Raw genomic sequence first — 11,391 nt, 5'->3', positions numbered from 1 at the left:
CTCTGTGTCTGTCTGTCTGTCTTCTGTCTAGTCTATAATTGTGTTTTTTTTGCGCCGTTGTGCTAAAACTACTCAAATTGACTAAAAATAAAGGAAATAACGCGACTTGAAGTCAAAGACTGGGTTATAAATGTTTATATTTTTTTATGCCGAAATTTTTCATGGAAGTTAAGCTACTTTAAAAACACATACTACTTTCTGATAAAGAAAATTCTCCTAAAGACGATGGTGTCAACAGATTATCGAATCGTTAGAAAGGAAGGGAGATAAGCAAGCTTTTACTCGAACTTAATAAATTATAATATTAGGTTATCTGTGCTTTTGCGCTAGGAAGCCACTCGTCCATCACCTACAACTTTATATAAAACCTTACTTAACTTCCTTTCTAACTTACCGATAATCACTTGATACCATCGTTTTCCAGGAAACTTTCTTTATCAGATGATGTTGTTTGTTTTACAAGAACTTGATAATTTTCTGCATAAAATCGGCATGGAGTAAAAAAGCGATATAAATTAACATTTAAAACCCATCTTTGACTTCTACTCAGATTATTTTTATTTTTCGTCAATTGCTTTATAACACAATAGTAGTCTGCAATTTTTCTCCTGTCCAGTGATGAAGAAAGCAAGTATGCATTACGCGACATGAGTGTGCAAGAGAACATAGAAGTAAAATTTATAGTGGCGAGGTCTGACGTGTGGGGGAAGGCTGCCTCAGGCCGCTGTCCAATCAGCGACGAGCTTACAAAAGCAGTCTAGGAGCCAGTTGCAAGCTACAAATACAGTACAGCTAGATAAATAGATAGATAGATAGGTAGATTAATAGATAGAAATATAGATTGATAAACAGACTCATAGATAGGTAGATACTGATAGATGGGCAAACAGATAGATAAAGAGATGGACAGACAGATAGATACAGGAAGAGATATGGGGAGAATAAATCTTTGAAAATTAGAAAAGGAACGATTATAAATTCAAAGGAAAACTTAGTAAAAACATGTAAAAGGAAACGAAGTAAGATGAATTGTAGGAGAGAAAGAAAATCCAGGTTAAGAATAATGTGCTTTCTATGAATCTAAGAGAGAGAGAGAGAGAGAGAGAGAGAGAGAGAGAGAGAGAGATAATATCTCGCTCCGTCACTCCGACAAGCATCATTACACGCTGATGGGAAAGGAATAATGAGAACACTGGTGAAGGGGGTCTCTCTCTCTCTCACGTGAGCCGTGAGCTGGCGAGTGTACACCACATTCATACTTCCTAAGCTTACGTAAGTAGTAAATAAATGTCACGGAAGTGGGGGTACTCAGCAGGGGTGTGACGGAAGTGGGGGGGGGGTCAGCAAGGGTGTGTGTGACGGAAGAGGGTAGAAGGATCCCTCATCCCTCCAATCTTTCACTTTTTTCACATATCCCACCTTCCCCCCCCTTTGTCGGGCTAGCGTACGGAAGCGGAGGGGTACTGGAGCCATGGGGTGACGGGAGCGGGGGTAGGACGGTCAGCGGGGGGATGACGGAAGAAAGGTTGGTCAGCGGGGGGGGACGGGAGTGGGGGTAGGACGGTCAAAGGGCAGTCAGCGGGGGGGTGACGGAAGTGGGGGGCATACACAAAGTGAGGGTAATTGCTATTGTTGTTGTTGTTGTTGTTCTTGTTGTATACACACACACACACACACACACACACACACACACACACACACACATATTCTGTGCTATATAAGCATCATACTTTAATAATTACCATCATTAATAGAGTTTCCGCTATGGCTGAGACATATTCAGAGAACCTTCTTGATATTTTCAAATACCTTTGCGCGCATAATAGTTGCAGAATATAGCAACTCTGGAAAATCGGAACTTGTACAGCAGCTTATACTGAAGTATCATGAAAAGTTGAAAAAATTGTCATATGGAACGTCTCATCCTCTTCAAAGAAATAAAGAAATAGGACCTAAAGTTATAGTGTCGTCTGAAATAATTGATCCAATTGCCAACGAGGATACGTTTGATCAGAGAGGGGCATTGTATGTACTTGACGATATTTTCATTGATGCTGTGGTTGATGCTTTTACTCGCGGACGGCACAACAATATTTCATGCATATTTATCACTCAAAATCTATATATGGGTGGAAAGCATGCAAGGAATACTAGCCTGAACTGTTCTCATTTCCTCTTGTTAAGACAGCGCGATTTATCTCAAATTCACACTCTGGGCAGACAAATATTCATAAAAGAGAAGGCAAAACAGTTTGTAGATATATATAAATATGCTGTATATTCACGTCCTTATGGATATCTTCTTGTTGATTTGGGTATAAATACTCCTGAGTCCCTACAGTTTCGCTCAAACATTGTTGGAGAACCCCAAGTGAACGCGTATTCCAATGGTGAACTCCAGGAAGAAGGAACTCCTACACGCTCTATACTCCCAACATAACGAACCCTATGGTTTAAGCTCTCAGCGAAATTATGAGAAAGCAAAAGTACAAATCCGGCAATAACACGTGATGACGTATTCAACTTGAGAAGCAATAAAACATATATATTGCATAAGCTACAGACTAAAAATTTCCCCGGCAAAAGATAATATCCTCAAAAGTAAAGTAATCATGGCTGCCGATTTAGCAGACGTGAGAAATATAAGAAAGGAAAATAATAACATAGGCTACTTGTTAGTATGCATAGACGTGTTTTCAAGTTATTTGCAAGTTGTCCCTTGTAGGAATAAAGACGCAAATAATATGCTCGTGGCCTTTAAACAACTGGTGGAAAATAAAGATTCTGAAGGCTTACTAAGATTAAACACCGACTTGGGAACAGAATTCTGCAATCGAAAAGTAAGAAACTATTTATGTTCCGGGCATTGTTGTACAGTGTACTCAAGGAGATCAAAGCAGCCTTGGCAGAGCGGGCTATTCGTACACTGAAAGAACGCATCTACAAGTTCATCACGTCTCAAAATTCTTCAAGATATATTGATCAGCTGCAAAACATGGTCAGTGCCTACAACCGCTCGCCCCATTCTGGACTGAAGAACAAACAAACTCCCATTGATATTCATAACTTAAAAAACCCATCTGCAATCAAACGGCAATTCCACGCAATGTATAAAAACCCGAAGCAACCAGCGTCTTCCATCAGTTCTCGACTGGCAGTTGGAAATAGTTCGCCTTGTTGGAAGTGCTCGTTCCTCTGTATTCCATAAAGGATACACGCAGCAAAATACTCACGAGCTCTTTCGCATAAAATCAATTAAACACAAGAATCGCCCAAGAACTTATCTCTTAGAAGATTTGTCTGGAGAACCAATACAGGGGATATTCTACGCGCCAGAGCTCGTCTTAAGCGCTCTGCCTGAGACATACGATATTAAAATACTGCGTTCACGAAAAAATAAAGGAAAAAAGCAGTATTTTGTATCGTGGTTGGGATACCCTGCTTCATTCAACAGCTGGATTGACGCTAATGATATTGTAGAAAATGCGTAAAAAGACACCACTCCTCAGTGCACACAAAAACTTTGTCTTACTTTTGAAGAAATTAAAAGTAAAAGATAGAAACCGTGCTATTAAGCAAGCAGCTCGAGAACAATTGAACTGTATATCTGAAATATTTTCCAATTTGTTAAAGAAGCACCTCACCCTCAATAGCAAAGTTATCAAGAAATTACGTAACTATCGGGAAGACATACGTGCCATAGCTAGAAAACTCCTCTCCATAAGAAAAAGACTTATATTGACATCGAGACGGGGCGGTAATATATTATCTGATATATTACCTATTTCAGATTACTTGATCGTAAAATTATTTGGATAATGCGCACGTATTATCTTGTTCCTGAAGTCTACCGCTGAGCGTGTTTTAACGGGTATTAAGCCTAAATGCGCCAACTCCACGAGTCCGGGGTCAACGGCCAATCGTGTTTCAACCCGCAGTCGACCCATCCCGATCATATGCCGGTCTCTGAACATGTGCCAGCAAGCAGCAGCGGTCCTGTCGTGTCGTCCCATGGTGCAAGACCAAGCACTCCTACAAGATTGAACCCGTCGTCTCGCTCTGTAAGAAAGAAAAGTTACAAAAAAAAAGAAAATATCGCGATCTGGTGTATACAAAACCACAAAACTACCACCCGTGGAACTTAGAGTCACAGGGATTAGGGAGAACAAGATATCCTCCAATCCTGAAATAAGTAATTTAATACCTCTGTATGTTAAAAGTATCGACGTGCCATACGTCAATATGATGCTAGAACGAATAAAAGACAATCCCATCGTAAAATGGGATAGCCGAGGCAACCTATTGTCTTCTGTTCGATCCTCCAATATCCTGTACATGTTGAATTTACTCTCTAATGCAAGTCAAAAACCAACGATTGCTGACATTGCTGATATAAAACACATCATTGACGCCACGGGTGTATTACCTAGCGAAATAAAAAATACGCGCGTGCGGCAAAAGATTCAGGGATCTGGTTTCACCAAACAACCATCGTTGGCAACTTACAGATGGGACCCATATTAAATCCGCTTTTCCAATGTGCTAGTGCAGTCCTACATTGTGATTCAAGAAAGAAACAGAATCATGGACGTTGTAGATACTGAACCGCGTTGGACGCGCGACTTATACAGAGGGGCGGCGACGTCATGGAGAGAAATGCCGGAGGCGAGGACGAACACGCTCGGACACGGTGGTGCCCCGAGCGGGCTTATAAGAGAGAGCAGATGGGACGATGGTTCGCTACTCGTCCCTCGCCATCAGCTGAAGCGGTACTATTCATCACTCACCAGTATACCAGAGGACACCATGTCGGACGCCTACGTGTTCAACTACAAAGACGGTTCTCCTGGCGATGACATCTACCGCAACAACAAGACCATCATCGTTTCTTCCCTCAACTGCAGTTCCTGCTACGAAAAGAGGGGGTTTACTGGACGCCTACATGGATTATACCCGCACAGTAATCTCTACCGCGAAAGAAGCCCGATCTATCAACTGAACAGGTGTCGCTGGGAAGATCGTGGTATTCCCGGTAGTCTGCATATTCGCTATCCTCCGGTGAAAATCTCCCTTATGTGGCGTGTATCCTAACCCATATGCTCCTGGCCTCGAACTGGAAAATAACCCTATAAACCAAGGATATCTTCAGACGTCAAGAGATCAAAATTTCATTCGTGGGGTAAAGGAAGACAGTTATGATAACCGCCTCCGCTGGTTTAAAGAGTCCATCACAAAACTGGTAGAATGGGTGATTAAAGCAACATTACAAGTGTCGTCTTCCCTACAATATTGCAAGCGCTGGAATTCTTTACGTGTTGTGGAAAGCTGACTACCAACCGCATCTCCAAGAGGCTGCGGCTGAACTCCAACTGCATAATATATCGTGCGTCATCCTGGACAGATGGTGGACCTGCGATGAGCCTGAAACAAAATTAACTCTATCTGTGTCTCCCGAGCGAAACAGGAAGAGGAAACTGGTGGATACAGAGGACGATGCTGTGGCTGACGACTGGAAAGCAAACGGGACAGTGCTGTAGTCGACGTGGGTCCTGAATAACTATAGCTCCAGACAATTTCCCAATAATTATGTACATCACTAAATGTAAAATATGTCAATAAATAACAATGTAATGATGTTTAGTATGATTTACCTTCAATATGTAATTGGCATCTCGTCATGTCTACCTCTATATAATGAAATAATTATAATATTTTTGCTAGTGTCTTGCTTGCTCTAAATGGAGTCACATCATATATATGTTACCAGCATTGCGGATGGGGAAATTTACCCCAATTCCAGCACTAGCTTTACTAATAATATACAAACTCTAACATTAGACAAGGACGTGGAATATGAAGTCGGTCTACTGGAAGTGTTGCTTCCCCGTCTGTATTACATTGTTAAACCGGGTGAACCAGAGTGTAGTATACCTTAGATGTGGTATAAGATAACGCCAGATTATTCCAAACTGTGAAGACGCACTGTCAAAGGCTATTAATACTAATATCTTGTATATGACACTGAGTGATGCTGATGTGTGTTAACAGTATGTAACGACATTGTTGAGAATGGTCGATGGATACAACTACCATTTATTAACATGTTCGAGGTTCTTGCATTTAGCTCCACAAATGATCATTAACTTTGTTCTGCTACAGTTTATCATCCACAGTTGTATTTATTAGGTTTCATTTGATGCTGACTGGCCCAGGTTCTCAGTTTGTCCCCCAGCAAGTTATACTGTGTTTTCTTCCTTGGGTACACATGAAGAACAAAGCCATTCTTGTTCCTTTCATGGTCGCACCTCTGTTTGAAATGGTGACATTGCAGTGTTCTCATTTACTGACCTTGTCAATCCCTCTAGGTATGCAGGGAAAAATGTAAATATTCTTGATTTTCGCTCTCGGAGGTCTAACAAAGGCGTGCATCAACTTCTCGTCCCTTAAATCCAAAGTAATTGATTCGATTTCTAATAAACTCACAGATCAAGGTCCGTCCTATGCATTTCGAAGAAGGATACCCTGTTATGTTTACTTCATATCCAGTCGCCGGTTGAATCTTTGAGTACATTTTGCTGTATTAATAGGAATGTTGTCCATTTGAAAAGACAGTCTCCTCGTCGCCACCATGCGGGTTACATTCATCCCTCCTTCCGTAGCAGAATATCATACCCTGTTTTCGAATGGCAAACAGATATCATCCCGAGGGAGTGGTATTGATGATATAGTCACACTTTCCTATGAACCAAGCTATCACAGAGGCGGGGGTTTATTCTCGGTTTTAGCAGGACTCGCTAAAAGAGCTCTCCTTTTCCTAGTGAAAAATGTCATTGTGCCTTCAGCTCGAACATTTGGAAACAATGTTCTAGATGATATTTCACACGGAAGCAACTTGAGAAGCTCTATAAAAAAGCATGAAATTAATTCCTTAAAGCAAGCTGCAATGAAATTGACTAGAGGAAGCGGGAAAAAGTAAGTCAAGCGAGTCGGGAGGAAAAGGTGTTATAAAAAGGACATCTGTACCGAATTGTAATCATTGTAGAACTAAGAGCAGTATGGCGAGCATCACCAGCGCGGTTGGTGTCGGGGACCCGCGTTCTCCCCTGGGGCAATATGCCGCCGGTGTCAGTGAATTGTTTCCCCGCCCCAACAAAATGAGATTATTGGAAACAACGATTGCCTCCCGTTGTGATGCTGATGTTTTACCTACTAACCTTGGATTCAATATGAAATTATCCGATAGATATATAGAATTTCTCATTCCTGGAACACTTGGCAGTTTTATTGATTTGGGGAAATTAGTGTTGCACACCTCTTTACGCTTAACTAAGCCAGACAATACTACTCCTCTCGATGACTCTCAACATGTTGAATTTACAAATAATACCGCGCACAGCTTATTCAAATCAGTGCAATGTTTTTTGGGAGATGTAGCTGTTGACAATAATGTACTTTATGGGTACACGTCATACTTTAAAATGCTGAATACTTTGTCGCCCAACAAATTGAATACAATTGGAGCCAATGCTAATATTACCATCCCAGAGAACGGTTTTATTTCCAAAGTAACAGCAGAATACTTTGACAATGCCAGCGCGCAACATAAGACCATTATGAAGCGGGTTAAAGCCCCAAATACACTGCCGAATTTGTGCTCACGAATGTGCGCGAATATGCAAGTCATCCTGTGTCGCGAACAAGTTCGGCATCTTTCTTGCCTGTTCTTGGCCGTTCGGCGACATGTCTGCGTCCACCACACGACTTTTGACAGTTGGTCACGACCGCCACGAAAGTTTCATGTTGCATGAAAAATTCGCGGCCGTTCGCCGAATTTGCACGAATGCATAATGGACGCCGAATTGTCGCCGAAATGTCGCCGACATGTCGCAGGCAATTCGGCGTCCGATTCGCGGTGTTCGGCGAATTGTCGCCGAATTTTGACCGTTGAAATTTAAATTTTATTGGCAAATTTGTCGCCGACATGTCTCCGACATGTCGCCGAATGGCCAAGACTATTCGGGGACATGTCCCCGAATATTCGGCGAATTAATCACGACACGGCAAACGGGTCGCGGTGGGAGGTGTACACGGGGGTCTGTCTGTCTATCTATTTATGTATTATCTTTCTATCTATCTATCTATCTATCTATCTATATCTGTATCTCTCTCTCTCTCTCTCTCTCTCTCTCTCTCTCTCTCTCTCTCTCTCTCTCTCTATATATATATCTCTCTATATATATATATATATAAAAATATATAAATATATAAATATATATATATATATATATATATATATATATATATATATATATACTACTTTATTTATTTCTTAATATCATTATTCTGCCATTATTTAACCTTTGTTTCATTTTCAGTTATTTAGATTTATTTCTTCTTTCAGTTACTGGTTTGTTTACTGATATTACGTAAACATTCATTCATTCTAAAATATTTGTAGGAGAGCAAAACAAAAAAAAGTCACATTTATACATTTTATTACACATACTATCATACATATTACCACACATATTACCACACATGGTATTTACTCGCCCACAGTTCTGTCCTGCCAGGCCACTGCTCCCCGGGTGTCGTAGTAGTCCATGAGGTAGGCGCGGATTCCCGTGCTTTTATATGCCACATGGGCATCAGATGATCAGCTGTCAGAAATCTTGGCACTGTCGGAGAATTGTCCCCGACATGTCGCCGACACTTCGGGGACATGCGAAGACAATTCGGAGACTTGTCGCCAGTTATTCCGCGACAAAAAAAAAACGTTAAAATTTCAGATTTTGAGCTCGGCGACATGGACGCCGAATAGTCGGCGACATGTCTCCGAACTGTCCCCGAATTGTCTTGAGCATTCGCCGACATGTCGCCGACATGTCGCCGAATGGTCACGAACTGTGAGAATCTTGGTCATGTCGGCGAACCGATCGCCGAATTTTTTCACGGACTGATTCGGCGTCAAGCTCGTGGCCAAAATTCGGCAGTGTATTTGGGGCTTAAGACTCACGGTATACAACTCTGTACCCCGCTTCTTCTGGATATAAGTTCTTTAGACAGTTACTTGCTCGATGGTATTTCGGTTAGACTCCGACTCCAACTGGCGATAACATTCGTCTGCATATAGATTCAGCCAAGCTGCTTTATACGCGACTATTTCCTTATCCTAATGCACTTCATGCTTTGAACGCGTCTCTCGCCACAGGGAATCTTTTAAAATCGACTTTTACCAAAACCCTCTTGAAAACCTATGTGCTAGCCAAAGACCAAATCTCAGGAACGTATGATCATCCGTGGGGTAATGTTATTCCGGAAAAACTCTCGCTTATTATAACGAGCATGGAAGCTCATTCGAAACATAAAAGCGTTTTATTCATATGTTTCCACAAATCGAATAAATTTTAAGACAATTATTGTTTTTTTTTTCATCCGTTTTTTTTTTTTTTTTTTTTTTTGATAAAGGACATATAAACAAGTCAAACAAACTCAATGTTTATTGGTATTTGGTCAAATTATGATTCCAGATTCATCATGTGCAATTTTATAATATCATAGGCTCCAACATTAGTCCTATATACAGAATATATTTACATATACTTTATATTTAACATAAAAATAGCAGGCAAATTCTTACACTATAAACAGTATATACAACATTCACACCAGTCCTTATCTTATAAACAACTACAATTTATTCTGAAAAGTCTGTATCTTCTAGTATATATTCAAGGGGGGATGATGAGAGCATTTGATTTATTTCTTCCTGTTCCGTGGCTAGCATTAACATGTCATCATCCGTCTCTACCTGTTTTATCAAGGGAAAATATTGCTCGGCCAGCACATCCCGTTCTCCCCACAATTCATAGGGTTCTTCTTCTTGTTCTCCCATTTCACCGATCTTTTGCCCACCCATTACCACGGCTAGTCTCGCTTCTGTTATGCCTCTTTCATCGCCTTCCTCCAAATGTTCTTCGTTTGACAGTGCCATGATCTGGGCTACCTCCTCCTCCTTCTCTTCCTCCTCTATCCCTATAGAATTATCGGGATGACCGTAAAATCGTGACTCCAAGGTGCTAATGTAGTATCTTTTGTCCTCAACTACAGATATCCTTCTCTTGGGATATTTTACTGTACTCATTCGTCCATTGCGCACTGTGAATCCCTGATAGTCAAAGGTAAATGTTTGCTTCTGGAATAGGGCGTCTTTGTATCGCTGATGAGCAATTTTCTTCTTTATGAACTTTGGAACGCCCTTAGCTGAACTCAACCGGTCACCGTCTGCCAAGAAGATGGAGTAGCACTTTGGTTTTACACTTACAAATTCTGAGATGGTTCTTTCCCCCACTTCAGATTTGAGAAATCCAAGCTTTCCTTTGTTGTCTGTGCTGTACAAGGAATGTGAGGGGCTAAAGCTACTTGTGTCTATATAGCTTTTGAAGGGTTCCTGCGAGTACTCTGTTAATAGAGCAGGAGTTTCAATTTCTGTTATTAAGGAATCAGTGTCACAATACACTAGTTTCGCCCGATCTCCGTAATGAGCCTTCAACACATTGTAATAGAAATCATATAGTCACAGCTTGGACAGCTCTAGGATGTAGTAGCCAACGCGAATATTTCCTATGGCGAGTTACAACTACATGGCCATCATTGAGAGGTACAACGCGTTTAAAGTAAGGACTTCGGGCAAGCTTCAAAAAATTTTCGCGGTTGGTGACAATATCTATGTCTTCACTATATTTGGCCACGTTCATCAGGAATCGACCAAAAATGCTGTTTGAAATACACTTGATCGCATTTTTCTTGACAGGGTAAGTAGCACTTTTGCGGGCTTCTATGTTATCCTGAATGAAGTCCGCAAGAAAGTGCTTTTGCTTAAACGTATAAATAGCATGCACTTTTTTAACAACCAGGCCTAGTTGAATAAGTAGTTTAAGGAGGGGCAAAGCAAACAGTATTTTCTCCTGAGCAGCATCTGTTCCAATCAGTTTTATGTTCTAACACGGTGCTGGACGGTTTTCTTCTTCATACCTTTCGCGTGTGACTGACGATATATCTCTGTTGGTGATATTGCGTCTTTTGATGATCAGTGGGAGGTCATCCATTTTATCAACGACTTCACGTGAGACAGCCTCAGTATCGCACAGAATGAGATATCCAAAATCGCCATCGGTTGCTTGATTGACCAAGACCCCGCTCAAAAACGACTGCATGTCTATCTCATCTAGTTTTCTCATATCCCCACATGGCAACTTCTCTTACATTACAGTGGGATAAAGACTGTTGAAGTCAAGATATGAAAGGAAAGTGCTTCTATCATGTTTTGAATTAAACTGAGGGTTCGTGTAGATGTTATTGGCGCGTACAAAACGACGCACAACACTTGTG

This window comes from Eriocheir sinensis, unplaced genomic scaffold (genome assembly GCF_024679095.1).
Source record: "Eriocheir sinensis breed Jianghai 21 unplaced genomic scaffold, ASM2467909v1 Scaffold200, whole genome shotgun sequence".
NCBI classification, from domain to species: Eukaryota; Metazoa; Arthropoda; class Malacostraca; order Decapoda; family Varunidae; genus Eriocheir; species Eriocheir sinensis.
The sequence above is the reverse complement of the archived record's forward strand: the minus strand, read 5'-3'. Positions refer to the sequence as shown.